General features: G+C 44.9%; 1 long non-coding RNA gene across 3 annotated transcripts; it reads right to left on the bottom strand.

The window, feature by feature from the left end:
* Positions 1-488: 488 nt before the first annotated feature.
* LOC309845681 lies at positions 489-22,923 on the bottom strand. 3 transcript variants are annotated; one of them, XR_014301413.1, is made up of 4 exons: positions 22,769-22,923; positions 6,951-7,033; positions 3,509-3,678; positions 489-2,573 (listed from the first exon to the last, which is right to left on the bottom strand). It is a non-coding gene; the product is annotated as an uncharacterized lncRNA (long non-coding RNA). The 3 variants fall into 3 exon arrangements; XR_014301414.1 differs by having other exon boundaries at positions 489-2,520; XR_014301415.1 differs by lacking the exon at positions 22,769-22,923 and adding an exon at positions 19,481-19,711 and having other exon boundaries at positions 489-2,520.
* Between the last annotated feature and the right edge of the window lie 2,393 nt (positions 22,924-25,316).

The following is a 25,316-nucleotide window of genomic DNA, read 5'->3' as shown; positions in this document are numbered from 1 at the left end:
CAGCTCCGTCTACAACCGAAGTGTGATTTCAGAAACTGTAATGATGCTTTTCATAATTCATAATCCTTTTATTTTAGTCTTAGAGTATTTTAGGAACTAACATCTCTTGTGGTGAAGAAACATTTTTCTTAAGTTCAGTAATTTCTTCAGTTTTACTTTCTTCTGTTAGGTTCAGATAAAATTAAATAGGCTTTAGATTTAAATTAGTGCCTGTGGTAGAGGGCATTTGTTTTCCTAATTCTTCAACCTTCTGTAATGACAAGATACAGGGTACCCATACAAGACAAGGTATGGGTACCCTGTATCTTGTCACTACAGAATTCTTCTCATAAGAAGCAGAATATTTTCTTTTCCCCTATCCCCACCCACTTGATGTTGGGTTGGCCATTGCTATGTTCTGTCTTTCACATCTCATATAAATTCTACTTTGGGCAAGCTCTACAGAGAAGAGGATTCTGGGAAGTGTAGTTCTGACTCAGCCTATTTGACACAATACAACCCACCACGGTCCACCCCTTATCATCCATACATACTTCTCTGAATCACATTTAACTCCCACAAAAAAAAAAAAAAAAAAAAAAAAAAAAAACACAAACAAACAAAAACACAGAAAAATTATGCATTCACCTAACACGATACAATTACTCTTTATTCTTTTTTTTTTTTTTTTTGACAGATAGCCAGAGATACCACAAGTAGGCAGAGAGGCAGGCAGAGAGAGAGAAAGGGGAAGCAGGCTCCCTGCTGAGCAGAGAGCCCCATGCGGGGCTCGATCCCAGGACCCTGAGATCATGACCCGAGCCAAAGGCAGAGGCTCAACCCATTGAGCCACCCAAGCGCCCCACAATTACTCTTTATACAGCCAAAGCACACTAACCCTCTTTCCAAAGGAGAATATGAAGCCACACAGTCTCTTTCCCCATCTTTGAATAATGTTCATTCCTCTTCTAGCTCATTCCCTTTCATGTCCTGTAACTTGAATAATGAAATATCAAGCTAACTTATTAGCACATCTAATTTAGATGAAATTTAGATTGACAGAGGTTGAATCATTGACGCTGATCCATTAGAGTGTGTGTGTGTTCGTTTTTGTAGAGATTTGACCTCAGTGGTCATGAGAGCTGGTTAACAATCATGTGTGCGTTTTGTCTTCACAAAACACAAGACCTTCACCTGAGGCCACATGCCGCAGCCTGAAGTCTGAAAGGCAGGCAGTTCGGAGGAAAATAAACGTAAAACAGAAAGGAGCGAGGACAGGCTCTAACCCACAAGCGCAAGCTGGAACCCACAGGAACGGACTGAAACCTGCATCAGTTCTCACTGCCCCAACCTTCTGGGTGTCCTATAGAAGAAGCCACTGCCCTTTGCCAGGGAGCTAACGGTGCATCTGGCCCAGGAGCCGGAGGAGCTAAAGGCGGACGAGGAAGGTGAGAAGTGGCCGGCCCGGCTGCTGCCCTGGGCTCATGGGGGTGACCCAGCGGGTAAATGAAAACAGGTAAGCTACGAAATGGCCCTAGCTGAAAACATTCAGGGAAGGGATTCTGGGAAATAGAGCTCAGCCCACCAGACTGACACAGCGCCCTCTTCTCCAGCTGGTGCCTCTTCAAACCCTGCTTCACCACCAGATAAAGACAATAATAAAATAATGACACCCCCCCCCCCGACCTGAGTCAGCTGTCCCACACGGCATCAAAAACACACGAGCCCTTTCCCAGAAGAAAAACTGAGCCCCTTTTTGTCTTTAGGTGGTATTCCCTCTGGCTCACACTCCTGCTTTGTGATCCTGCAACTAAAATACTGAACCATAACATTAATTACTATTAATATGTCTTATGTTAGATGCTAAGAGCACAGGAGAGGGGAAGAAAACAGAACGATCTGGTTAATTTATATGTAACTATAATGGTTCCAGCCTTCTTTCCACCACCGGTGATGTGGTCATAGCTGGCATATTTTTTTAAGATTTATTTACTTATTTGAGAGAGAGTGAGTGAGCACACGGGCAAGGGGAGGGGCAGAGGGAGAGGAAGAGAATCTCAACAGACTCCCCGCTGAGCGTGAAGCCTGATGCAGGCTCGATCCCAGGACCCTGACATCACGACGTGAGTCAAAACCAAGAGTCAAAACCAAGGCTTGACCAACATAGCCGTGTAGGAGCCCTGTGCATAGCTAGGATTTTTCATTACCTTCCACTATTTTTATTATTTATTTTTATTCCATATACCCCTTAGCAGGTAGTGGTTTCCTGCCCAGCAGGGTGACCCAAACCTTTATTCTGAAAGGGTCTGGACCAATGGCAGTCTTGCCCGAATTGGGTTGTCGTAGTTTTCCATCCACTTCCTTCACAGGACACAGGGCACTGAGACTTCCACAAGGGACCGTCTGTATTCCAGGCACACAAACTTCTTACCCACACGGTGTAGTAGCAGCCCAGTTTCCTCTGATGGTCAGGATTGGTTACCTTAGGCGGGACTCGAACTCCCTCCCTGGGCCTGCTGATACACTGGCCTGAGGTAGTCCCTGAAACCAGGTTATTTGCCGATTCTCAGTTCAGTGGACTCACTGGTGTGTCCCTGGGGGAAGCATTTCTTTCTTAGGAACTGAGACCTCTAAACTAGCATAGCCTTGTCGATCACTAAAGGAGAGAGTGGACAGGACTAGTTCCTCCCCACCCCCTCAGTCCTGGAGCAGTGAATCCTGGCTATGGGGGAAAGAGCAGCCTATATTAGATGCTGATTTAGAGCGCAGAGCACATCCTGGAGGACACCACTTCAAACCAAAAACGTGCTGCCACCTAGCTTTTGGAAGTCATGGAAAGGCCATTCCACACCTCCATCCAATGAGCTCCTCTGGATAACAGGGAATATGCTAAGCCCAACGAATTCCATGAGCACAGACCAACTGTCTCCCTTTGTTTGCAATGAAGCGAGTTTCTCATCAGAAGTGATGCTTTGTGTAGTATCTTGATGGTGGATAAGGGGCTCAGGGAGTTCACAGATGGCAGTTTGGGCAGAAGCATTGGGGGCAGGGAAGGCAAATCCACACCTAGAGTAAGTACATGTTCTAGTAAGAACAAAACACTAGCCCTTAGTGGAAGTGCTCAGGGTAACCAGCCCGTCACCAGGTAGCTGGCTGAGCAGCCTGGGAAATAATGCTCTATCAGGGCCTCGGGGTGGACCTCTAGTGCCGGCAGAGTGGGCACTCAACAACGGCCATAGCCAGACTGGCCTCGGTGAGTGGAAGTCCATGGCTCTGAGACCATGCATAACCTTTACCCCTGACATTGGCAATGGCTAGAGTGGCCGAGGAAGGAGGCTGACTGACATCTGTGCAAAGGTTCTATCTCCCTGACTAGTAAAACCCTCCGCCAAGACCACCTCTTCATTTCCATTCATAGAAATCCACCCATCCACCTGTTCCCCGGACCATCAATTCTGCAGTCATGGTCCTTCCGAGTCCCTGACCATGCAGCCAAACCATTAACCACAATCCACAAGTGAACCCATACCTCGAGCTGTCTCTCCTAGGCAAAACAAGCAACGAGGTGATCTGCCGAAGTTCTGCCCACTGGGGAAATTTTCCTCCAAATACTGTCCCTGATCTTCTTCCTGAAGAGGGAGACTAGTACTGCAGCCGTCCGCTATATGTGGATGGGATTATCAGTCAGGGTGTTTTTGCCTGCAAGGAACAAAACACCCAGTTACAAGTGGCTTATACAATAAGGGGCACATTCCAAGAATGACATCTGGAGGGTGCCTGGGTGGCTCAGTTGGTTGAGTGACTGCCTTTGACTCAGGTCATGATCCTGGAGTCCTGGGATTGAGTCCTGCATCAGGCTCCACGGGGAGTCTGCTTCTCCTTCTGACCTTCTTCTCTCCTGCTTTCTCTCACTCTCAAATAAATAAATAAAATCTTTTAAAAAAAAATGATATCCAGAGGCAAAAAATGCACTATTGCAAAATTGTTTTTTAGAGCAGAAAGAATTTTTACTCTGTTTTCCCAAAGCAGAGCCCCTTCCCCTGAGCACATACCGGTGTCAGTGAAGCACTCACACAGGGCACAGCTAAAAGATCAATAAATGTCGGTTATCCTAATAGTTGTTCTATTACCTCTAAGTCCTCTCAGATTCTGTGAATACTGCTATTTGGTGACAGAATACTTACAGCTTCAGTGTTGGGGAAATAAAGTTCCAACACAGTGGCTCTTGCTGGTATCCTACTAAATGTGACACAGAGTGACTGTGTGTCCCCCACTCCATTTTTTTCAAGACCACAAGAAAGATTACCAAACGAATGCCCAGCGTATCTGAGAATGGGAAAAGCTCTTGGGGAAAAAAGCTTTAGAAGATTCTACCTATCCTTTTCATCATCTCCAGGCATTACTCTGCCACATAGCACCCCTTTTCCTTTTTTTCCTACAAATCCTTAGAGCTCAATACTAAGGCAATGTCTTCATTTCCCATAGAAATGTCATCTACACCTGGCAGTTCCCAATCTTTTGAATGTCACAGACTGGTTAACTTGGGCGGGGGGTGGGGAGGGGAAGGTAGGGGTGGGGGTTTGTTACTTAACCTGTAAAGGAGCTTTTTGCTTTTAAATCCCAGATATAATGTTACTGTCACCAACACTTCATGAAAAGGCCATCAAAGGAAAGGGCAGTTTAACACCAAAAAAGTAAGGGGAGCAGAATCTCAAAATAACATGTCCTTTCGAAAAATCAAGAGTTGCCAGCTTACTCTGACATATTTTTTTAAAATATTAAATCATAGAATATACTTGTAAAAATCAAGCACAAAGGGGGCATCCAGGTGGCTCAGTCAGTTAAGCTTCCAACTCTTGGTTTCTGCTCAGGTTGTGATCTTAGGGTCATGAGATCGCACCCCACAGGGAGCTCCGCATCGGGCCCCAGGCCTAGTGAGGAGTCTGCTCCTCTCCCTCTCCCTCACCACTTCCCCTGCTTGTGTGTGCTCTCTTTATATAATAAATAAATAAATCTTAAAAAAAAAATAAAGCATGAAGAAATCCCAACATAAAATGTTGCCTTTAGATATTATATTGTCTTTTTGTTTTTAGATTATGAGCCCTGCATAGAAGTATAGGAGTTCATACAATGTGTTTATATATAGTTTAAGGAATAATGACAAAATACACAGCTGTGTACCTACCACCTAGCATAAAATACAGAGCATTCCTGATACTTCCCTGTGCCCCTTCCCGCCCCCTCTCCTGCTCCCAGAGACCACCTCCTACAGTACGTGGTTTCTGTTTCCTGTCTTGTCTCTGTCCCTGAACAAGGCACTGACTAATTTTGTCTGGTTTTACTACTTCCATGAAAGGAACCATATTGTATGTGACTTCCCTTTTTTCACTCAAAAAATAATGGTGTTTCTTGATACGGGTTTGGTGTGTGGAAATCCGCATCCTACTGAGGTTTATTACAAAGAGGAACTGGGAGGTCTACTTCCTTTAGGCAGCGGTCATGGCTGAAAATCCAGGTTCGACCCGTGCACGTGGAGAAAGGGAGCAAGGCTCAGGATGCCCGTTTCAGGCTTTTTGGAGTAATGCCCTCTTGACCTCCTGTGGCTTCTAAGGGGCAGACAGGCCTGATGCCCTAATATGGGCCACAAGGGCTGGTCATCGGCTGGTCACTTCACTGGGGCAGCACAGCTCTTGGCCCCGATTGCCACCCACCTGTGTGCGAAGGTGGCGTGAGCAGGTGGACTTCCCAGACCCATCCCAAGGAACCCCACTGTTGGTGCACACCTTGCTAGGTTCACATTCTGACATGTGTCTCCTTCACCATGTATAGGAATGAGCCCAGATAATTCTCATCGGACCCTGGATCTCTCCTGAAAAAGATCCTGTTTGGGGCACCTGGGTGGCTCAGTGGGTTAAGTGTCTGCCTTGGGCTCGAGTATGTATCCTTCTGTATCTGGCTTCTTTTAGAAGCATGTTCGCAAGACTACACCCCTCACTAGGAACCCCATCTTTCCACCGTTTACTTGCACACTGCGTCCTGGTCTCCCTCTGGTTTCCTGCATCTCCCTTCCCCAGAAAACTACAATGATGTTAAATAAAGCCCCTTTCTTCAAATGAGTAAGTATTCATGGAACACGGGGACTGTGCCAGGGACGGCCAGACCCCAGAGTGGGCTGCCAAATTGCGACTTCCCTTTCAGCGGGGCATCTTGCCTAAGTAAGGTTTCAGGGATGTGGAAGATTCACGTGGGTAGGTGAATTCAAACCCTGGAAGGAATTTATTACCTGCCCTCTAACACCCCCAGACCGCAGCTTAGCGCACGGCTACCAAGAAGCAGCAGGGTGCCCCACTTATGTCTCTTGAACACATCCTAACATCCAGGGCCAGTAAGTTTCTGGCTTGATTATTTCTACTTCTCTTCAAACGTTCTTTGGTTAGATACTGAGTTGCTCCCAGCTACAGGTTCTAATTCTCTCCAATAGCTCTTTGCTTTTGGTGAGAATTAGAATTGGTGCTTCTCGGGGCCAGCAGGAATCCTACAGGCAGGGAGCCGCACCCCTGGCTTCCCCGTGCACCCCGTGGTACTCACATCCTCTGGTCTAACTTAGTCATCATGAGCATTGCTGAGCGACCAACGGTCAGTCAGCTTCTCTCTGGGCCTCAATTTTCTCATCTATAAAAAGAAATAAGTGTACTACATCAGAGGCGCTTAATCTGGAATCTGTGGGTTCGTTAGGAAACCCATTAATCCCTGGAAATTACATGCAACACAGTGAATGGGTGTGTTTTGGTGGAAGAGAATTTGGAGTACAACAAGCCCCCCAAAATGAAACAGGGTTTGTTAGGTGATGCCCAGGAGCCCTTTCAGCACTTAGTATTCTACAATCAGATGCTCCTTGTGTCACCGGGAAGGCTTGGTTTTTGCTTAGGGTCTCCCTGCTGTTGAATCTTTAAAAGAAAAGACAGCCTTGCCTTGTTCCTTCTGTAGATGTCTCTGCCGGAACAGAAAGGATGCTGGAACACCTCAGCATGGCGCAAGAACGTTCCTCTCATCTCTGCAGGTAAAATAACATCAGGGGTCACTTCATTCCAAATAGCACGGCCCTGGAGAAAGTCCCCGAGTTTTAACGTGACCTCCATCTAGGTCCTATTCTATTTCGCTGGCTTGTTTTGTAATCCTGTATCTATTGTAACCTTCAGAACAAACTGGCAGTTCTGGTTCTCATAACCAAACAGACGTGAACATACCGATATACTCTGAACAAGTCAACAATCCAGGTTTCTGTCCCCAGACAAAGGGGCTCGGAAGCAGCCCCAGGTGGGAGAGAAACGCCAGACCACAGCAGGGCGCTCGCTTGCTCCCTGAGCGAGGGAGAGAAACCAAAGCCCCAGGTCGGAGCTCACTATTGCACACACAATAATATTAGGTTACACACTCCCTGTGTGGGGCTGGTTCCCCTGGCAGCGCCCTGGCAACAAATGGAGCCAAAAGTTTTCATTACAAACCGCCTTAGTCAGTATAAGGAACTATCTCGTATTCCTTCCATAGAACAAAACATGCCGGACTTGTAAACAGTGTTCTTAATAATTACATTGGTTGCACTGCAGATGAAAGAGGTAGTTTCAGAACTCCTCCTCTTCCTATAAATATCCTTCTCTGTTCCTAGTTATCTGAAGCAGAGCCCCACCTTCAACCTGTGCTACTCCGAGGGCGTGGGCCACGGACTGGCTTGTTAGAAAGGTAAAAATCCCAGACCCACCCCAGACCTACAGGTCCAGGATCTGCATTTTAACCAGATCTCGAGGTGATTCCAATGAAAATTTGAGAAGCACTCCTGAGAAATCAACCTAAGCCTCACTAGCAGCCAATGTCTCACTTAAGTCTGTCACCTTCCAGCAAATAATTAATGGTCAATAAATGTGAACTTCCTTCCTTTTTCCTCTTAAAACCCAGAGGACCACCAGAGATGCCTTGAGGAAGGGAGGGGAGGAGGAAGAAGCCCAGTCGAGGGCCATCTTGGAGACCGGAGCGACCAGTGCTGAAGAAGGAAAACAAGGATTGCAGAGCAGGGGCGAGGCAGGGAGGGCTGGCAGAGTGAGGGCCCAGGGTCTCCACACCTTCTCCAGCAGGGGCTCCCACCTGAGGCAGGTAGGTCCCACCCTCACAGGTCTCGCCACGGCTACCTGCTGTCTCCTCTATTTACCTATTGCGTAGTTTTCAAAAGTTGACTCTTGGGTGGATGATTTTATCTTTGTTCTAATACATGTGAAAATAGAATCATGTTATGGTTAACACTTGGTTAAATGTTGTTTGCAAGCCATGCCTGGTGGTGCAGGCCACACCCGGGACACTTGCCCAGGAGGAACGATGGTCCAAGTGGTGCCTCAGGTCCCTTACAGCTGGCCCAGAATGTGTGAGGCTGTTTCTATTTTCTTGCGTCTTTAAACCGCATCTCAGGGCACAAGGCAGGCTCTGATGGTTGTTATTCAGGCTAACGCAGTGGTTAATGGCAGGTCAAACTCTTGGCAGGGCCTCTCATCCAGAATCTGCTTAATTTTTAAGGTTACTGGCAAGGACTTGGGATAAAAACCATAAAGGAACAAGCCGAGGTTCACTCAGAATGCCAGGTTACTTGGGGATGTTATGTTTCCTGAACTTGCACGCCGTGGGCTCAGAACTTGGACCTGAAATCAGCAAGAAGCCCCCATCTGAAGAAGACTGGGGATTTCCGATCACCTGCAGGTTAACACTATGACTTCCCTTGCCTCTGGCTCCATAGTCTTCAGCAATCTGTGGAACCATCACTCACTTCCCTGTGTCTTTTAAGAAAAAGGAGATACGAAACAAGCTCAAGACCTTAGAATGTGAACTCACGGAGATGCAACTTTTTTAAAAGAAACTCGGAGAAACCAAATACTGTAATAGAAAACAGAAAATAAATGGGAGGTCAGAAACACACACTGGGAGAGAAGGTGGCAATTATTTAAATGTGCCAGTTAGTGGCAGCTCTTGGGAATTAAACAGGTACAGATACACTGGAAGGTGACTGTGTCTTTTCTATCTCTGCTGAGAACATGACATAAAAGGAACAGGCTCGAATCATAGCAAGAGCGCAAAGAACTTTGACTCGTCAGGGTTTTAGACTCTGATCCAAACTCACAAAGGAAATAATGGGCTCGCCTCAGAAGATCTTTTTTAATGGATAGCTTTAAAAAAAAAAAATCACCCTGGCTGTATTGTGAGTGAGGTACGGTTCTGACTGGATGTCAGGGGTGAGTCTATGGATCCTTTCAGTGCAGTGATAAAAAGCTCCTAGGACCTCAGTCCCAGTCCTTTCTAGTAGTACAATTAATTCTACTGCATTAAATATTGCTTGAGATAAGTGAGCTATCAACGCACTCCAAGTCTTTCTGTTATTTGTGTTTCTGTGCTTTCAAGAAAAGGAATCTTCTAACAGAGCCCTTTGTAAACAGACTTCCTACAAATTGTATACAGTACGTTAATTGCGCCATAGGAAGAGGGAGAAATGAGCTTTACTGTAAAACTGAGAGCCTTTTGTAAATCTGGATTTTGAAAAGCGACATGGAAGAGCCCACCCAAGGTAAAGAATGAATTACTCTCATACACAGGACAGAAATTGAGGGCAGTTGGCAGGTACCCAATGCATGCGAAGCTGTTAGCACAGTGCCTAGCCCGTAGGATGCAGGCAGTACACGGAAGCTGTTAAAATATCACCAGCAGCCTTGTTTGGATATGGCGATGCACTGAACCTCCACCTGCACACAGGGATGGGGGAACCGAGGGCCAATACCGCATCTTGTGCTCGTCGGTCTTTATCTCTGCCCAGGAACCACAGTGGTCCATATCCAAGCTCCCCAGACAAGCACCCAAGTTCACTCTGGCCCTCAACTCCCTGCACTTGGATCAGACCAGCCTCTCCTCCTCCTCCACAAAGCATCAGCTTCTTCCTGCTCAGGCCCTCCCCACTCTCCTGGAAGAGGGGAGAGGAAAACACGTGGGTTGATAATCCCTCCCCCTGACTGGAACTAAAATACAGGTTAAGGATAGCTGCGGAGGAGTGCCGGGGTGGCTCATTCAGTTAAGCATCCGACTCTTGATTTCAGCTCAGGTCATGATCTCGGGTTTGTGGGATCAAGCCCCACACAGGACTCTGCACTGTCCCCCTCCTGCCTGTTCTTCTTCTGCCCCTCGTCCTGCTTGTGCTCCCTCTCTTTCTCTCTCTCAAATAAATAAATAGTAAAATCTTTTTTAAAAAAATAATGAAAGTTAAAAAAAAAAAATAAAGGTGGTTATAGAGGAAGGGCGTGAGTCCCTTCTCCTGCATCTTCCAGAAAGTAACCAACAGTCTGCAGCCCACACAGGTCACCAAGTGTGGAGGAGTTCGCACTTCCTCCATGAAACTCTTGAGATGACTCTTTGAGAGACATGGCAATTATCAGATAGTGCATTTACTATAATAAAATTATATATATTTTAAGTACCAGTTAACATAGAGGTCCGATTCTATTGCTTTTGGTCAAAGGCCAGAGTTAAGATTACAGAGCAAGAAACAGCACAATGCAATCCTTGGTTAAAGAGTCAGAGTGAGTAACATTTCAGAGGAAGTTTCAAAAGAGGACTGATTTCTGGGTCAATTTAACTGTAGAGTCTAAAATAACTTCAGCAGCCAGCTCAAAAGATCAACTCTGAAAGTGACGTACATGTCTCTGTCAAAGAGTAAGGAACTGACCTTTCCTAAAACAGATCTTAAGTGGATCCTGGTTAGAATCATCCCCACGAACATTCTGGTGAAAGGAGGTGACAGAGTGCAAGAGTCTAGGGGATCACTCATCAGTCAAGGCTGCCAAATGGGAAGTGGGTCCCAGAAAAGGCTTGTCTCGGTTTGGGAAAGATAAAGTTGGCCAGGGACTGAAGCGCTTTGGGCAACTGCAGCCCTCGCGGGCACTGTGTCCGCCATCGCCCGCCTGCGGGGGAGCGGAGCCAAGGTAGAAACGAGCCCTGCTGAGCACCTGGCTGCCCTGCTGTCCGCTCTGTCCTGTCCTTGCACGAGTTCAGGGATGTGCCTCCCCCCACAAACGGTATGTTGAAGTCCTAACCTCCCCCAATACCCCGACCTGTCACCGTGACCCTATTTGGAAACAGGGTCTTTGCAGACGCCATCAAGTTACGATGAGGTCATCACACTCAATCAGGGTGGGCCCTCACACAGGATGGGTGCTGTCCTGTTTGGCAGAGAAAACAGAGTCAGAGATAAGGCTCTCAGAGGGGAGACGCTGCGAAGAGACACAAGGGAAACCCCCTGTGACAACGGGGGGCGGACTGGAGAGCTGCCTCTGTAAGCCAGGCACTCCCAGGACTGCCGCCACCTCCAAAAGCTACAAGAGGCACGGAAGGATCCTCCCCGAAAGCCTAAGAGAGAGCCGGGACCCACCGACCCCTAAACCGCCCGAACTGCGAGAAAAAAGATTTCTGTGGCTTTAAACCCCCTCTGCCCACCCAGTTTGTAGTACTTCGAACAACAGCCATAGAAAATGGGTTCATCCCCCAGAGGGCTCTGGCCTGTCCTTCAGGAGTCCTTGGTCGTGGCAAATGCTTTTTTTTTTTTTTACCTTTATTATGAATAAATTTTTAACAATCACAAAAATGGAGCAGTCAAAGAAACTCCTATGAGCCTGCTCCGCAGCACCAACAATTATCAGCATTTTGCCCATTTTATCTGTCTTCCCCACCTAAGTTTATTCTGCGTGGAGGGGTGCCTGGGGCAAGCCTTGAGTTTTTTGTTTTTTGGTTTTTTTTTTTAAAGATTTTATTTATTTATTTGACAGAAAGAGATCACAAGCAGGCAGAGAGGCAGGCAGAGAGAGAGGAGGAAGCAGGCTCCCCGGTGAGCAGAGAGCCCGATGCGGGCCTCAATCCCAGGACCCTGAGATCATGACCTGAGCCGAAGGCAGCGGCTTAACCCACTGAGCCACCCAGGCACCCCTGGTGGTTTTTAATATATTCAGAATTGTGTAACTATCTCTCAGTCTAATTTTAGAACATTTTCTTTATCCCCCAAAGAAACCCTGTACCCATCAGCAGTTATGCCCCATTCCCTGCCCCTCTTTCCCGCCCTAAATGCTCATCTACTTTCTATATAGACAGGCCCACTGTGAACATTTCATGTGGAATCCTACAGTCTGCGGTCTCTTGTGTCTGACTTCTTTCACTTAGCACAATATTTGTAAGATGCACTGATGTTAGGGCATGTAGCAAAATGTCATTCCTTTTCATGGTTGAATAATAGTCCGCGACATGCATGTACCAGTTCCATCTATCCATTCATTAGTTGATGGAAATTCATGTGGTTTCCAATCTTGTGGCTATTCTGAATAATGCTGCAATGAATCCTTACGTGGACATACGTTTTCATCCTCTTGTGTCTACACCTAAGAGTGGAATTGCTGGGTCATATGGTAGCTCCATGTTTAACATTTTTTTCTCCATTTTTTTTTTAAGATTTTATTTATTTATTTGACAGAGATCACAAGTAGGCAGAGAGGCAGGCAGAGAGAGAGAGGAAGGGAAGCAGGCTCCCTGCTGAGCAGAGAGCTTGATTTGGGGCTTGATCCCAGGACCCTGGGATCATGACCTGAGCTGAAGGCAGAGGCTTAAGCCACTGAGCCACCCAGGCGCCCCATGTTTAACATTTTGAGGAAACACCAGGCTACTTTTCAAAGTGGCCTTTACAATCCTACCAGCAATGTATGATGTTTCCAACGTTTCTCTACCACTTGTTATTGTGTTTTTTTAATTACAAACATCCTAATGGTTATGAAGCGGTATCTCATTGTGATTTTGATTTGTGTTTTCCTCATGACTAAGGATGTTGAGCTTTTTTTTCATGTGCTTATTGGCTCCTGGTATAACATCTTTGGAGAAATAGCTCTACAGATCCTTTGTCTAATTTTAAATTGGGTTATTTTTCTTTTTATTGTTGACTTGTAAGAGGTCCTTATATATTCTGGATATAAGTTCCTTATCAGAAATATGATTTTCCCATTACTACAAAATGTAGTATTTTCCCAAATACTTTTCCCATTCTGTGAGCTTTTACACTTTCTGGATTTTATCCTTTGAAACACAAACATTTTCAATTTGATGAAGTCCAATTTATTTTTCTTTTGTTGCTTACACTTTTGGTGCGTATCTAAAGAAACCACTGCCTGAATCAGCATCACAAAGATTTATTCCTCTGTTTCTTTTTAAGAGTTTTATAGTTTTGGGGCACCTGGTTGGCTCACTCAGTTAAGCATCTGCCATCGGCTCAGGTCATCATCCCCGGGTCCTGGGATCAAGCCCCACATCAGGTTCCCTGCTCAGCAGGGAGTCTGCTTCTCCCTCTGCCTCTCCCCCCAACCTAGCTTGTGCTCTCTCCCTTATCCCTCACACAAATCAATAAATAAAATATTTTTTAAAAAAATAAAGTTTTATAGTTTTAGTGCCTACATTTAGGCAGTGACCCATTCTGAGTTATTTTTTTTATAGGACGTGTGGTAGTGATTCGGTTTTTCCTGCATGTCGATATAGACATGACATCTTAATTTTTTTTCGTATTAACTTGTTCTATGACAATGTACGTCAGTTTTCCATAAATTGTCTTTTAGATGATTTTCATCAGATACAGCCTACAGTGATTAAAAAAAAAAGAAAACCTTATGAAGAAATATTTTAAATGAGGAAGTGGTTAGCTCTTCCCTCATTGCCTGTCATCTGTAATTCATTTCCCCAATTTTAGACTTTTTCCCCTTTTCTTATAACATTCCACAGTGCAATACAGCAGTTGGTTGACTTGTTAGTCATAACTATATAACAGATCTTCCCTAAAACTCAGATATTCCATTTTAAAATGTAGTATAACTAAGACTTTGGATACCAACAGTATGTGCACTGGTCCTGACAAATCTGAGACCAAAAAAAAAAAAAAAAAAAAGACAGGTACTCTGCCTTAAAGATAAATACAGCCTAGAAAAGGAAAGGAACAGTATGTACTCAAAGGACATGGAGTGAATATGAACACAGAAAGGAAAAAGTGGTTGTATGGAAGGCCTGGGAAGACATAATGAAGGGACGGAACCAGAACAAAGGCTAAGACTGGGCCCAGGCAGAGAACGCCCATGTCTGATGCCCCCCAGGGAGGGCCTTGTTGAGCTGGAGACCAGATACCAGATCTGCAGGGAGTGGTCCCACTTATCCCCAGCAGATTATATCCCTACAGAGGAGGGCCTGAGAGACCCAGAAGGGCTAGACTTCTTTTTTTCCTTTTTCCCAAGAGAAGTCGAAAAAAAAAAAAAAATCTAATGTAATCCTTCATTCTTTAAACTTGCTACGTACTTTAAATTTTAAATACTCTGGAGTGGATTCCTCAAAAAATTTAACATAGAATTACCATCTGGCCCAGCAACTTCACGCCCAGGTATATACCCAAAAGAATTTTAAAATGGGACTCAAACAGTGATTTGTTATGCCAGTGCTTGTTGTAGCATTATTCACAAGAGCCAAAAGGTGGGAACAACCCAAATGTCCATCGAGAGATGAATGGATAAACAAAATGTGGTCTATCTACACCACAGAAGGGATATTATTCAGCCATAAAAAAAGAATGAAGTATTGCTACATGCTACATAATGGGTGAGCCCTGAAAACATTATGCTAGGGGCGCCTGGGTGGCTCAGTAGGTTAAAGCCTCTGCCTTTGGCTCAGGTCGTGATCCCAAGGTCCTGGGATGGAGCCCTGCATCGGGTTCTCTGCTCAGCAGGGAGCCTGCTTCCTCCTCTGTCTCTCTGCCTACTTGTGATCTCTGTCAAATAAATAAATAAATCTTAAAAAAAACCCAAAAAAGTTACACTAAGTAGAATAAACCCAACACAGAAGCATAGATATTGTATGACTCCACCATATGCAATATCTAGACGAGGCAAACTCATAGAAAGTAGATAGGAGGTTAACAGGGGCTCGGGAATTATTGCTTAAAGTTATAGAGTTTCTGTTTGGGGTGATGAAAATCTTGTAGAAACAGAGGGTGGTGATGGTTGCACAACACCGAGCGTAATTAATGCCACTGCACTGTGCACCTAAAAATGGCTAAAATGGCAAATTTTATATTTCACATAATTTACCACCAGCAAACAAAACAAAACGAAACTCTACCGTGACTGAACAAAATGCGTCAGGGATTACTGTGTGAGCTGTGGGCCACCAGTTTGAGACCTTGGGCTCAGAGTGATTAACACTGGACATCTGGTGTGCGCTGAGCTAGGACTCAGCAATAATGCGAAGCTCTACACTAGACACTGGGCTGAGACGGTAGATAAAATTAAAAATATATAATCTTTATCCTCAAGGAGATCAATGGCCAGAAATAGACCAAATAGTAGTACTACGAGTGCTTTCAGGAAGTTCCAAGAGATTCAGAAAAGAGATCATAATTGGTTGGGGAATCACTAAAAAATTTGTGGAGGTGAGGGAACTTGAGCCGAACAGTGAAGGACAGATAAGAAAGCGAGGCTGCTCCAGAAAAGAAAGCATGAGTCAAGGTCAAGAGGAAGAACAGAGGGTACATTTCAGTACAGAGTCCATTTTGGCTGGAGAATCCAAGTAGAGATGGAGCTGCAAAAGTAAGGGAAGACCAGGACCAGGGTGCCATGACTGCCAAAGTGGGGATTTTCCACTTAATTTTGAGGAGCATGAAGTTCTCAAAGCTGTCCCTGAGACTGATTAGCTAGGCATCGATGCGTAAAACAGATTGGACGAAGTGGCAGAGGCTTCTGGACAGCTAGGGGAGATGTAAGGGAGGTCTGGCCCCAAACAGTAGCCCTGGGATGGGAATGAAGAGGAAGGGGCGCCAGGGAGGGGCTCTTTGGAGGAGCAGGAGAAGCTGACGGCTGCAAGGGGGAGAGGGAGTGTCAGAATGGGGCAGAGGGTGGTGGTTATACTATTTAGGGTGTGGATGATTTTCAATTCATTTAACAGTGAAGGTGAAGAGAGGGGTAGTGGTTGTTTTTTTTTTGTTGTTGTTTGTTTGTTTGTTGCATCATTTTAATTCATTTTACCGATTTTTAGGTTAGGAAAGACTGGAGTAGAAAAACCACTAGCACAGAGGAGACTAGAGACTAGAAAGAGAAAGAAGAGTGAACAGATGCAGCAGAAGAAGATGCCAGGGGTAGAGTGGAGAGACCTGGCGAAGGTCCAGATAATGCAGTCAGAAGTGAAGGGGGAAGGTAGGAGGAAGTCAACAGAGCATGTTTTAGTGGAGAGGACGGAAGATGGCTTCCTGCTCATCAATAAGATCAGAAGGGAGACTCTCTGATGGCTCGGTGATGGCTTATCTGCTGCTGAATGTGACACAGAGAGCCAACAGAGGCAGAATTCCATGACTGCTGAGTGTCAGCCACGCCATGGCCCAGCCATGAACGCTTGGCACTTGAAGTAGAGAGAAGAAAAATCTTAGGGCAGGAGCTGGCTTCTAAGTATGATTAGGATGCGTGTAACAGAAGTCCAAGAGCGAGGCATTCTTGGACCACCAAAGGCACATCTTTGAAGTGGTCAGCCATGGGATTTTCTGAGTTCTGTGAAGCAGTAAGAGGAGGCAGTCCGGGGTGTCTGGCAGAATGAGAGGTCGAGGGCCTGGAGGTCAGGATAAGTGTAGGTAGGAAGGACAGAAAGAGGTGTTGGTCTGAAAAGGTTTTGAAAATAGTGTTAACTCCTTAGGCCAAATACGGTAAGATGTAGTGGCACTAGTGTTTCACTTTGAGGACCCTCAAATCTGTGTCCAGACTCTGTTTGACTAAGTGTCCTGGTCATTGATTAGTGATGTCTGGCAAGGGCAAGGAGAGAAAAGCCATGATCATAGCCTGTCAATCCCATGAAACATGGTTAGAGAGATTTTGAACCAAAAAGTGTTCCCACTTGATTAGGAAGTCCAATGAGCCTAACTGCCTTCATGGTGGCTGCACTGTCCTATAAATGCAGGTACTAAACTGAAGGTCTAGAAAACTATAATAGGATGTATGGACGGTCACAGATCTTCAATTCCTTGGCAGCGATGGTAAGAAAGAGGCTGGGACGCTCAGTCCAGCACTGAACTCGTTACAGGAAGAGGGAGGGCTTACCTGAGGTCCCTGGATGGACATGATGATGATAAGCAGGTGTAACTAGAGAACCCGACACACAGCAGACGTTCAAGACATACTCACAGAATGAAGGGAAGCCCAGAGAGCAAGGAGTGTCCTGGCCCCTTCCCCACAGGCCAGGGAGCTGGTAAGATAAGGAGCCAATTAGATGGGAAGTAGCACAGTCAGGAGAAAGTCAAGTGGATGCTATAGTAGGAGAGGGTCTCGAAAGGCACGGACACAGCCAGAGGAGTTGAGTCTTGAGCGCCTATGGAAGGGGGCCTATTCTCAGGACTCAGTATAAACTCCAGATGCCATACGCACCACTGTTGGGAAAAGCGTGTGGATAATTCCGAGAAACACACTATGGCTTTAATAAAACCACTCAGAGCACAGGTCCTTCTGGGGATGGACTGGTCTCATCTGTGGAAGAAGTTTCCCGAAAAAAGAACAGTGTGATAGAAGAAATCAAACACAGATGAGAGGGTCTAATCTCAATTGTGCTACCCAAATCTGTGTGCTTTAGAATAAATGCTGAGGGCGCCTGGGTGGCTCAGTGGGTTAAGCCGCTGCCTTCGGCTCAGGTCATGATCTCAGGGTCCTGGGATCGAGTCCCGCATCGGGCTCTCTGCTCAGCAGGGAGCCTGCTTCCCTCTCTCTCTCTGCCTGCCTCTCCATCTACTTGTGATTTCTCTCTGTCAAATAAATAAATAAAATCTTAAAAAAAAATAGAATAAATGCTGAATGGCTTCATTCATTCATTCATTCATTCATTCATCCATTCATTCATTTCCCTTTGCCTCAGGGTCCTCACTTCACAGCTACACTAAATCTCTGTCCTGTTTCTCTGTACCTATTCCTCTGCATTTCTCTGTAAATCCCTGTACCTATTTCATGGCAGTGCTCCAATGATAAAAATGAAAGCTACTTCAAAACACTTCACCCTGAAGCACCCCCAAATTATCCCATCACAGCGAATTTGAGATAACTATGCCTTGTGCTTTAAAATATTGTGTAACGTATCTGGAGTATGTGGGTCATTTAGCCGCACTTGGAATTAGCTTTGGTCTGGAGACCGGGTCACATTTGTGACAGGTGTTGACCCTGTACAGAAGTGAAGTATTACACCCAACCTCCTCCTGTTTCCCGTCCTCACTCGTGGTGGAATCGACGCAGCCCCCCATGCTTCATCTTGTATAGCTCTTTTTGGAAATAAACACACTTGGATGTTTTGCTGGTAAAGCTGCCTTCTCCTCAGAGCACGGATGCCACACAGCCACCAGGAAGGGAAAACAGAAAACCTCTAAAGCAGTCAATCATCACTCTTGTTCAGACGGCATGCTGTCACTTAAGACAAGTCACCCAACCTAGCTATGCCTGGATTTCTCTAAAGCATCCCGAAATGATTCGGGTGACAGACACACACAGGGCTAGAAGGCAAGGAGCTCCCGCTATGAAGGAGGAACACGGACATGTCATAGTTTGAACCTGAGCGTTTCCTGATTCAAGCAAATCAGTGCTGGGAAAGTGGCGAGAGAAGAAAACACCCCCTGCTACAAGCAGAAAGTGGGATACACAGCAAGAGCTACGCAGTGATGAGAGAATGGGAAGCTTAGCTAAAGGAGACCTGGGGCCTGTCTCGGGTTGACCAGATCAAGAAGGACCCATTTTTAAGCCAACTATGACATCAGAATGACTTTTGAACCAGGGATTCTGCTGCAGGTCAAAGGGGACAAATGCGGTTTAGTAATATCCTCTGAGTTAGGGCTAGTGACAGGGGAGGACCAGCAAAGAGATGCGACATACCTGGTTGAAAAGCTATCCTGAATAGGAAAAAATCCAACAGCTGTGATTTCATACATAAATCCAATTCTTGCTGAGCGAGGGGAGAAAGAAAAGAATTAAGAGAGAAGAATGGGACAGCAGATCAGATTTAGGAGATGCAAAACATAACACTGAGGGATATCGCAGAGATCAATGTAAAAGCGTCTCCAGAGAAGGGGGCTAAGCAGGCCCTGAACTGGGGCGCCTGGGTGGCTGGATCGGTTGGGTGATGGCCTTTGGGTGAGGTCGTGGTCCAGGGGTCCTGGGATGGAGCCCCGCATCAGGCTCCCTGCTCTGTGGAGAGTCTGCTTCTCCCTCTCTCCCTCAAATAAATAAATAAAATCTTAACAACAACAACAACAAAATTAGGCCCCAAATTTATATAGGTCTCGAAAATGACCACTACCTTCCAAATACCAAGATTCCTCTTCTTCTCCTTATTTCCCTAGGGCTTAGTGCAGACAGGAGCAGGAAGCCCTTCAAACAGGAAGAGATGGGAGCTGTACCTCTCCTGGCCGGCAGCGCCGCCTGCCTCATCGGCCTCCCCTCTGTTCTGCAGCCGAGCAAGCCTGGGAAGGGCACAGAATTTAAGGCAGGAAAGGAAGCTGCTGGAGGCCTGACTCACGCTGTCCTCAGCGGCTCAGATCATGGGTGGGCAGGCCTGCGCACGATGAATCACTGAGAGCTGTGAATGCTATTCTGAGCGCTGCCAAGGACTCGGATGCTCTACTGGCACCCTGGCACCCTTCACAGTTTCTCTCCCTCCTTGTCTGGCTGCCAGGAGACAGTGCTGGAGGAACTGAGGACTGAGGTTTTTGAGCCCAAGACAGAAACTACCTAACTCTTTTTTTTTTTTTTTTTTTACCTAACTCTTTCTATCCCTGCTTCCCTTCTCGGTTCCTGGAAATCACTCATCGGAAACTGGGACTGAGAGCTACCTCCTTCCAAATCCAGGAGAGGCAGTCTTGGGGAGAAGCCTCCAGGGAAGGACAGGGGAAGGCGGGGCATACCTCGAGTAATTTCCCAAATGAATCACTTGGCTATTTACTTTGACTGAAAGTACCTAAGAAGTACATAAGCGTAAGTTCTAGATTCTACAAGGAAAAGCCAGGCTGGTACGTACAGCTCTGCAGAACGGCACAGCACTTGGGTCCGTTTCCTAATCTCTCAAACTCCCATATCATCAATGATGACATGACCCAAGCAAGCCACATAAAGAGTTAAACGTTACATGGACTATATCAAAGCCACCAAATGATGCTAGACTTCATTACCAAGAATTTAATAAGAATGTCTTTGTAATATCCTCATACTCTTCAGTATTAAATTCCAAAAAGATCCACAGGGGAAAGTCTGCTCGCCTTCATCCTCTTACTGCCTGTGTCACAGACCCTTGGGGACAGGCATTTGGAAAAGTAAAGCTCATGCTTCAGGAAGAAGAGAATGTAGTACATGCTATAACAAATATCTACTGAATATGAGAAAGGCATTCTGGGGGTTATAGAGATGAAGGTGGCACCATGGAAGAGATTGAATCCAGTAGGAGAGATAAGATATGTACACAAATCATTTTAAAGAAGCACAAAGTCCTACAGGATATGAGGAAGGAGAATTATCTGGTTTGATGAGAGTCAGGCAGGATCCATGAGCTGTGACTTGGAGAACAAGTACGCTTTCCACAAGGGAAGAGAGAGAGATGATTCTTAAGGTACAAAAGACTCTCTCATTTTTCTGCAAGGATGTGGGGAGATAAAACTGGAGAAGCACACGGGGTCTGGACATGCAGTGCCTTAAGCAAAAACCCAGTGGGTGTGGAGAACTCAATGAAGACATTCAACTGAACGTCATGATCGAGACAGTTCCTAGAAGCTCAGCCTGGCAGCTGCCTGCAGAGTGGACCAAAAGGGGGAGAAGCCAGGGGTAGAGAATGACTGTTTTCATTCAGATGAGACTAATAATGGAAGCCTGAAGGCAGTACTATGGGGGTAGAAAAGGAAACGGGTGTGTACAGTGTTATGGAGGGGATTAAACAGAGCCCGAATTTCAGTGAATGTGAGGAGATGAGGGAAGAGAAAGACATCAAAATGACTCTGGAAAACTAGAAACCATAAGAGATAAATGTGTTTTTCAACCAGAAAAAAAAAAAAAAAAAGATTTGAAGTTAGAATGACAGAAAATGACAGCAGCATTCATAGGCTTATGGACATGAGGAGGAAGAAGAGATCTGGGGGATGGTTCTCTTTGTGAAAATTAAGAGGTCATTCAGATGCCCAGAACATAGTCGAAAATACTTAGGAAAGAGTTGAAGGTGGAGAGAGAGATGTGGGAGGAACCCACACATGGGTACCAGTGGGGACTATGGGACACAGCAAAGAAAAGCACTGTGAAGGCAGGAACTAACCTAACGAAGGCCTACATTTAAAGAACAGAAGAAACAGAAACAATGGGGGAAGCAAAAAGAATGAGTATTTCTTGAGTTTCAACCATGTGCCTGTGTTGAGATTCCCATATACTATTATCAGGGAAATACTTTTCCCATTTTATAGACGAGAAAACTCAATTTCAGCTTAGTTCACCAAACAACCCATAATCCCACATCAAAAACCTGAAAATCATTCTCTTCAAGTCCATTTTCTTCACCTCTCACAGTCAAGTGCAACATACCTCACTACCTCCACCTCTGAATCTTCCTTGACTCTCTTCCCTTCTTCCATCTTTACTTTGGGCCCTTGATTCTTCCCTGCTTAGAAACAACGTCCTATCTCCAGATCTTCCCATTCATGGCCTCACTCACCACCCATCCACCTCCTCCCCTACCACCATCCAGTTCTTACAAAGCTTTCAGAAGCTTGCAAGGCCCCAATTAACTCTCTAGCATCACCTTAAGCCCCTCACTTGCAAGCACCCCACACTCAAGTCTCACAGACCAACCTATGGTTCAAAGAATCCAGCTACCATCCTACCTCTGCACATGTTCCCTCTCTTCCAAGACTATCTCTAATTGTTCAAGAGCAATTAGGCATCATATCCTCAAGTCAGTCTTCCCCAGAGCCTGTTTTCTGTACTCCTCACAGCCCTGGCCATATTCCCATCACAGCACTTATCACACTAAAATGTTTTACCCATATGACAGTCTTTCACCATAAGAGTGGTTTGGGAGCAGGGATTTTCTTCTATATCCTGGTGTCTAACACTCAACATCTCCTAGTAGAACTGATTAATTCAAATCCAAATCTGATTTTGAGGTCCATATTCCTTCCACCCTACCATAAATTCAGAGAGCAGACAGAAACTAGATAGTGTAGGATGACAAAAAGATAAGAGGCCATCTATGAAAGACCCACAGCTAACATCAAACTTCATGGTGAAAGACTGGATGTTTTCCTCCTAAGATTAGGAGCAGGACAAGGATGGCCACTGTTGCCACTTCTATTCAACATTATACTGGAAGTTCTAACCTGGGAAATTAGGTAAGAAAAAGAAATAACAGTCATCTAAATTGGAAAGGAAAAAGTAAAACTATTTCTATTCCCAGATGATGTGATCTTGCATACAAAAAAAAAATCCTAAGAGGGATGCCTGGTGGCTCAGTGGGTTAAGTGTCTACCTTCAGCTCAGGTCATGATCCCAGGGTCCTTCTGCCTGCCACTCTCCTGTTTGTTCTCTCTCTCTCTCTTTAGAACATAAAACAAGTTCAACTAGGGGATAGGACACAGGATCGATATACAAAAATCATCTGTATCTCTACATACTAGCAGTGAACAATATGAAATGAAATTAAGCAAACAGGGCACCTGGGTGGCTCAGTCAGTTAAGCCTCTGCCTTTGACTCTGCTCATGATCCCAAGGTCCTGGGATCCAGTCCCACATCGGGATCCAGTCCAGCATCAGGCTCCCTGCTCAGCCAGGGGTTGGCTTCTCCCTCTGCCCCTCCCCACTGCTTGTGTTCTCTCTCAAATAAATAAATAAAATAGAAAAAATAGAAAAAAAGAAATTAAGCAAAGGATCCCATTTACAAAATCATCAAAAAGAAAAATTACTTAGGAATAAATGTAACAAAAGAAGTATAAAACTTGTACACTGAAAACTATAAAACATCATTGAATGAAATTAAAGAAGATCTAAATAAATGGAAAGATATCCCATATTCAAGGACTGGAAGATTTAATACTGTTAAGATGGCAATACTCCCCCAAATTGATCTATAAGGTCAACACAATCCCTTTCCAAATTCCAGCTGCTCTTTTTTTTTTTTTTTTTTTGCATAAATTGACAAACTATAAATTTCACATGGAAATATAAGGGTTTGGAATTACCAAACCAATTCTGACAAATAAGAACAAAGTAGGAAGACCCACTCTTCCTGCTCTCAAAACTTACTACAAAGCTTCAGTAATCAAGACTGGTGGTACCGACATATGGACAAAGAGATCATTTAGATGTGTAGGTCAATGGCACAGAATTGAGAATCCAGAAATAAACCCTTACATTAATGATCAATGGATCTTTGACAAGTGTGCCAGAACAAGTCAATGAGGAAAGAATAGTCTTTTCAACAAATGGTGCTAGAACAACTGGATATCTACATGCAAAAGAATGAACTTGGCCTCCTGCCTTATGCCATATACAAAAATTAACTCAAAATAGATCATACACCTAAAAGTAAGAGCTAAAACAATAAAACTCTTAAGAGAAAACTTAGGACTAAATCTCTATGACCTTGAATTAGGCAAAGATATCTTATATATGACACCAAAATCAAAAGCAGGGAAAGAAAAAATATGTAAGCTGATTTTATCAAAAATTTTTTAAAAATTGCATTTCAAAAGACATCAGCAAGAAAATGAAAAGACAATCCACACATTAAGAGAAAATACTTTCAAATCATATATGTAATAAGGGACTTATATCCAGAATACATAAAGAACTCCTACAACTCAACAATAAGAAGACAAAATAACCTAATTTTAAAATGGGCAAAAGAAACATTTTTCCAGGAAGACATACAAACAGCCAATAAACACATGAAAAGTTGCTCAACATCATTAGTTAATAGAGAACTGCAAATTAAAACCACAGTAAGACCACACTTCAAATCTATGAAGATGACCAAATTTAAAAAGTCACACAATAATAAGTATAGATGAAGATGTGCAGAAATTGGAACTTTCACCAGTTGCTGGTGGGACTATAAAATGATGTAGCCCCCTTAGAAGACAGTTTGGCTGTTCTGTATGTTACGTATAGTTACCATATGACTCAGCAATTCCACACCTAGGAATACACCCAAAAGACCCCAAAACATATCCACACGAAACTGGTACACAAATCTCACAGCAGCATTTTTCACAATAACCAGAAGAGGGTGTAACCCAAATGTCCATCAGCTGAAGAATGAAGAATGTGGTGTATGCATACAATCCAGTTTAAAAAAATAGAATGAAAAACTGACACATGGAACATAAATGAGCCTTTGCCTCAATTTTACCTGCTGAATTATACCTCATGGAGGTTACTGAGTGATGACACAGAGAGGTCAATGCCATTGGAAGCGGATCTTTATTACTCACAATTCCCAAGAGGAGGGCACACCGTGCCACACAGGGCCACAAGGGGAAGCTCCGGTTTGGGTCTGGAGGCAGGAGGAGTAGGAGAAAACCGGAACCAGAGCCTTTATTGGGTTTTCTGCAGGAAAGGCAAGGCAGGACAGGGTAAACAGTTTAGGACTGTCTTTTCTGAACAATTCTGACAGGCTTTAGGAAATAGGGGCTGTCCCTAGTCGTCTGGTACCTGGCCCTGGGGTGATTTCATGCAAAAAATACTGGTGTGGTGTGTGAGCAGTAGATAAAGTCGGTGGTTGGTTCAGGGTGTAGGCTTCCTCATTGGTTCATTTGCATAGGAAAAGTGTGCTCCAGGGGAGTCCTTTGCTATCTCTAAGAATTGGCTAACCCTGGGAGGGGCGGGCAGTCTTTGCCCAGTCCGAGAGGCCACAAATATCAGAGCATCAAGAATACGGAACAGAAGAAAGTACAGTTGATACAGTTGGCCCTCTGATGAATGAATGACAAGCAAATACAGAATCTAAAAAAACCCAGTTTGAACGGCCTTGAAAACATTATGCTAAGAAGCCAATCACAAAAGATTGCACATTATATGATCCCAATTATATGAAATGTTCAGAATAGACAAATAGAGAATGTAAATTAGAGGGCACCTGGGTGGCTCGGTCGGTTGAGGGTAGACTCCTGGTTTAATCTCAGGGTTGTGAGATACAGCCCCACGTCGGCTGTGAGCTCAGCACGGAGTCTGCTGGAGATTATCTCCCTCTCCCTTAGTTCCTCC

The sequence above is a fragment of the Mustela nivalis genome, assembly GCF_964662115.1.
Source record: "Mustela nivalis genome assembly, chromosome: 12".
NCBI lineage: Eukaryota > Metazoa > Chordata > Mammalia > Carnivora > Mustelidae > Mustela > Mustela nivalis.
Note: the sequence above shows the minus strand (reverse complement) of the source record. Positions and strands in the feature narration are given on the sequence as shown.